Source organism: Tamandua tetradactyla, chromosome 1, assembly GCF_023851605.1.
Source record: "Tamandua tetradactyla isolate mTamTet1 chromosome 1, mTamTet1.pri, whole genome shotgun sequence".
Classification (NCBI taxonomy): Eukaryota; Metazoa; Chordata; class Mammalia; order Pilosa; family Myrmecophagidae; genus Tamandua; species Tamandua tetradactyla.
The window spans coordinates 4,877,252-4,883,251 of NC_135327.1; positions in this window are offsets into that span (position 1 = coordinate 4,877,252).

A 6,000-nucleotide genomic window follows, 5' to 3' on the forward strand; every position below is an offset into this window, starting at 1 on the left:
TGGGAAGCGTGGCAGGCACCAGACGAAAGCAGAGGCGCCCCGGAACAGGAGGGGGGGAGCAAAGGATGGATTCCAGGATGATCTGAAGGTGGAACAGAGAAAACTTCGGTGCGGATTAGATAAGGGAGCAAAGGAAAGTAGAGATCTGAGCACCTGGAAAGAGGGCGGGGTGTCAGGGTTTGCAGGTGTTACAATGTCTATAACCATTTAGTACATTAAAATACTTATAAGATACTCAGTTTAATAGTGTATATATATATATATATATGTATATAAACCAGCTAGATTAAATCAATGATTCTCAAAGTGCGGTCCTAAGACTCTGGGCTTTGGAAGTTGCATAATTTCTCTTAGTTCTTACTGAGTTTCAGATCTGCCCTTGGTTATAACCATGAGACCGTTAGCTTCGAGAACTAAAAGTTCTTGGGCCGCATCTGACACAGAATCAAATTGCCAACTGAATTCAGAAAAGACTAAAGAGAACATCCCACTATCAAACTAAGATGGAAGTAGAGGCAGGTAAAAGAGGAAGGAGCGTGCTGGTTTGGGAACTTTATCAGCCAAGGCTAAACAATGCTGGACTTGCCTGGGGCGGCGTCTAGTAGGTGGGGTTCCCCTGAGCTGGGGGTGGGGGGGTGGAACTAAAAAACAAAACAGGCCTTATCTTGAAAAGAGGAAGGATTGGGTGCAAGGAAGTCTGAAGCAAACAATGGAAGTTCAGGTCTTGTTAGAGAGAATTGAGTCGTGTGCGTAAGTAATGAGAAAAAACATGTTTCGTTTTTTTTTAGCAGCGTTCTGACCAGAAAAGCATGCTATGGACAAGAAAATAAGTCATTTCTGAGCACACAGGACGCGAGCAGATACGTGGGGCTCAGGGACACAGGAGACCAGGTCCCAGTCCAGCGTCCCAACCCAAGGAGCCCAAATGACCCTGGGCAAGGCACTTCTCCTTTCAGCGGTTTCCTATTTTTCCTTCTAAAGGAGCTGGGCTGTCAGCAGCTGTAAATTTCAAAACCATTCCCCAAGAAGACTGTATCATCACCTTTGTAGTATTTTGTTACAAATGTTTAATCTGAATCCAAACCCGTGGAAACAATCAAACAAATCTAAATTAAGGGACTTTCTGTAGACTGGCCTAAACTGAAATAAAAAGTCTTGAAATACTAGGGACCTGTTCTAGGTCTAGATTAAGGAGACACAATTAAGTGTGATCTCTGCAGCCTAAAGTTTTTATTTTTTAAAGTAGCTATAAGGAACCTGACTGGGATAATTGGGGAAGCTGGAACATGAGGTGGGTATTAGAAAATCGTTTGACGTTCGAGCTGGGTGCTCCTGAGGGTGACAGCGTTCAAGTAGGAGAGGGTTATTATGCTCCGGAGAAATGCACGGGGGCCTTAGATGGAAAGAGCCTTGGGGTTTCAATGGAGTTCTCAGGTGTTTAGGAAGAGAAAACCCCACCACAAGCTGGAAAGGCTGCTCCTCACCTTTGCCCTCTGAAATCCCCCCTCCCTCCAAATCTAGGCTGCGACTGCAATGGCCTACTCATCCCATTTGTTTGGGACTCTCCTGGTTCCAGCACTGATAACTGTGCATCCCCCAAAAGCTCTCCTCTCAGTACCTGACAAACCGGGACAGATGGTCACCCTATAGGGATACCCCCCACCCCCACCCAACACCCCCCAAAAAAACCCGCCCAGCTGGGCACAAAATTTCCCATAGAAAATGAGGAAAGGTATTTATTCTTACTGACATCGTGCAGCCTCCTCCTTTCTCTAGCACGAAATCCCTCCTTACCTGAAAATCCCAGCAGATAGAAAAAACACCACAATGGCTATGCTAATTTTCAATGCAAATGTAGCTGTGGAAACCCGGTGACCAGGCCTGAGCTGCAGTTAAATCCTAAAAAAGTTTGAAAAGCCCTAAATTGAATTAGCTCTGCTCCAAGCATTATTCTTACCAGAAAGTGTTAAAAGAAAACCTTTTCATGTAATTGAGGGCCTCACACCTTTACTGAGCAATTCATGAATTGAGTAGCATTCCTTCCAGAGAGTAGAAGGGAGTGCCGTGGAGATGGCACATAGGGCAAGCTTTATAGGGCAGACACAGCAGAAACAGGTAAGGAAATGCTCTGTTAGTTGATGTTAAATTTCCATTTTTACATGGTGGGGGGAGGTCACAACAGTATATGTTGTTTAGTATTGTATGCTGACCCAGGCCGAAAACTCTCTCTGTTGGACCTAAATTGGCTTCTCACCAGGTCCTGCTTATCTGCAGTTCTGTAGGGTGTGGTCCATTGTTCCATTTTCTTGGAAAGTCCCTGCAGTTGAACTATTCTGTCTTCTGGAAATACCTTTTCCAAAAAGGAGCCCTCTCTGCAAGGCCCAGTGCAGGGGTGGGGGTGCATTTTATTTTCCTTATAAAAGGAAATTACTGCAGGCTAATCCTATTATCTCCCTCAAACCCTTCAAGGGAACCCCTGTGGCTCAGCTGCTGTCTTTTGGGCCTGTCTCCTTTTGGGTTTCCCTGTCTTGAGCTGATTGAGAAACAGGGATTTTGTCTCTTTTGAGAAGTGGGATTGGCTAACCGCACAGCCTCCCAGTCCACCGAGCAGATTGCCAGGGTTCACACCTGGTTCACACCTGGCTCAGCTATGTGACTTTTTAAAAAATTTATTTATTAATTTAAAAAAATTAAACAAATGTAATAAAACATTAACATAGATAATCAGTAGTTCACAATATCATCACTTAGTTGCATATTCATCATTTCTTAGAACATTTGCATCCATTTAGAAAAAGAAATAAAAATACAATAGAAAAAGAAATAAAATGAAAACAGAAAAAAAAGAATTATACCTACTATACCCTCGCTTTCACTGATCACTAGCATTTCAAACTAAATTTATTTTAACATTTGTTCCCCCTATTATTTATTTTTATTCCATATGTTCTACTCGTTTGTTGACAAGGTAGATAAGAGGAGCATCAGACACAAGGTTTTCACAATCACACAGTCACATTGTGAAAGCTTTATCATTATTCAATCATCCTCAAGAAACATGGCTACTGGAACACAGCTCTACATTTTCAGGCAGTTCCCTCCATCCTCTCCATTACATCTTGAATAACAAGGTGATATCTATTCAATGTGTAAGAATAACCTCCAGGATAACCTCTCAACTCTTTTTGGAATCTCTCAGCCATTGACACTTTGTCTCATTTCACTCTTCCCCATTTTGGTCGGGAAGGTTTTCTCAATCCCTTGATGCTGAGTCTCAGCTCATTCTAGATTTGTGTCCCATGTTGCCAGGAAGGTCCACACCCCTGGGAGTCATGTCCCATGAAGGCAGGGGTAGGGTGGTGAGATTGCTTGTTGTGCTGGCTGGAGAGAGAGAGGCCACATCTGAGCAACAAAAGAAGTTCTCCTGGGGGTGACTCTTAGGCCTAAATTTTAAGTAGACTTGACCTATCCTTCGTGGGATTAAGTTTCATATGAACAAACCCCAAGACTGGGGGCTCAGCCTATAGCTTTGGTTGTCCACACTGCTTGTGAGAATATCAAGAATTCAACTTGGGGAAGTTGAATTTCTCCCCATTCTCACCACTTCCCAAAGTGGGCTTTGCAGATACTTTCCCACTCACTGATCGAATCACTCTGGGATTCATCGGGGCATCACTCTGGACAAACCAACAAAATCTCATGTCCTACCTGAGATTCCAAGTACTTATGATATTCAATCAAACTATCTATATAAGTTATATTAGGAAATGCACTAGTCAAAATATAAATTTTGTACCAAATAAACATTTTTTGCTTTAGTCTCACACATAAGGTGACATTTTAAAATATTAATTACCACCTATTTTCAGCACCCTGCAGTAATGACATTCCTTTGTTCTTCCTCATGCAAAAACATTTTTAAAATTTGTACATTTAGTCACTATTATTATATACTCTACACATTCCTAAATTATACCATCTCAATCTTTAATATCTATCTTTCTTTCTGATTTCATTTACGTCCCCAGCGCTCCTCCCTCTATCATTCTCACATGCAGCTCAGCTATGTGACTTTAAGTAAATTACTTAATCTCTCTGGGCCTTCATTTCTTCCTTTGCAAAGTGAGGATAATAGCCTTAAACATCATACAGGGCTGTTAGGCCAGTTCAGTGAATGAGTAGGTGTTAAGTGATTAGAATAGGGGTTAGCAAACTTTAGTAAAATGCTTTAGAATTTGTGGGCCACAGGGTCTGTGGGGTGACTCTGGAAAACAGCCAAAACCACTATGTAAATAAATGGACATGGCTGCGTTCCAATAAAATTTTATTTACAAAAACAGGCAGCAGAGCTAAAGACTAAGCCAAGATGTACTTCAACAGGTAAATAATGAAACAAACTATGGTACATGCTGTCCCAGAACTTGTCCTGCATGTAGAAAAGGAGGCTCAAAGAAGTCTTGCTATGGGAGACCAGTCAAATCGCATTGCCTGGGGCAAGAGACTGCTGGCTGTAGGGTATAAAATTACCCAGAGCTGAGAGAAACTGTTTCCTAGGGAAGAGAGGTCATTAGCATCTTTGTAAACAGAGGAATTGTAGGGCCAAAGGGCCATGCCCAAGACAAGACATAAAGGATCATGGAGGCCCCTACACTTTGACTTGGAGCTATTCTCTTAACTCATCGTATGGATACACTCAAAAGAACCACTAGCACAGGTTAATCTGCAAAGACTAGGAAAAGTGTTTCCATCACAATCGTAGCTGGATATAGGCTTAAGGAACAGGTGATACAATCCTGAGTTTAAATTCCAGTGTTAACACTTTAAAATATGAAGATGTGAAAGTTTCAACAAAAGATTATGAAACCTACAAAGAAACAGGTAAAGGAAAAAATGTAACATTAGAAACCATCCATGAGGAAGACCAGACCTGGGATACAGCACACAAAGACTTTAAAAATGGTCCTAAATATGCTCAAAGACCTAAAGGAATTCAGGAAACAGTTAGATGAACACAATTAAAATACCAATAGAGAGATATCAATTATGAAAAGGGACCAAACAGAATTAAGACCGGAGAAACAGAAATTAAAAATTCGTTTAAGGGACTCAACATCAGATTAGAGCTGGCAGAAGAAAGGATCAATGAATTTGAAGATGACAACTGAAATTATCCGATCTGAGAAGCAGAAAGAAGAAGGAAAGCGATCAGAGCCTGAAGAATCCATGGGACACCATCAGGCATATCAATATATGCACTGTGGGAGTCCCAGAAAGAGAATAAAGAGAGAAAGACACAAAGAGAGTGTTCTAGCTTGCTAGCTGCCAGAATGCAACACACCAGAGATGGATTGGCTTTTAATAAAAGGGGATTATTTCATTAGTTCTTCAGAGGAAAGGCAGCTAACTTTCAACTGAGGTTCTTTCTTATGTGGGAAGGCACAGGGCGATCTCTGCTGGCCTTCTCTCCTGGTCTCTGGGTTCCAACAACTTTCCCCAGGATGACTTCTTTCTGCATCTACAAAGGCCTGGGCTGAGCTGCAAGTGCTGAGATGAGGTGTGCTGAGCTGCTTAGGCTGTGCTGCATTGAGCTCTCTCATTTAAGCACTAGCCAATTAAATCTAACATCATTCATTGCAGCAGGCACGCCTCCTAGCAGACTGTAGATGTAATCAGGAACAGATGAGGTTCACATGCCATTGGCTTATGTCCACAGCAAGAGAACTAGACACCTTCATCAAGCCAAGTTGACACCTGAACCCAACCACCACAGAGAGTATTCAAAGAAATAATGGCTGAAAACTTCCCCAAAATGTTGAAAGACAAGAATATATACATCCACGATGCTCAATGAACTCCAAATAGGATAAATCCAAATAGACTCTAAACCATGGCATATTATAATCAAAATTGCCTAATGCCAAAGATCAAGAGAGAATTCTGAAAGTAACAAAAGAGAAACAACAGGTCACATACAAGGGGCCTCAGCAAGAGTAAGTGCCG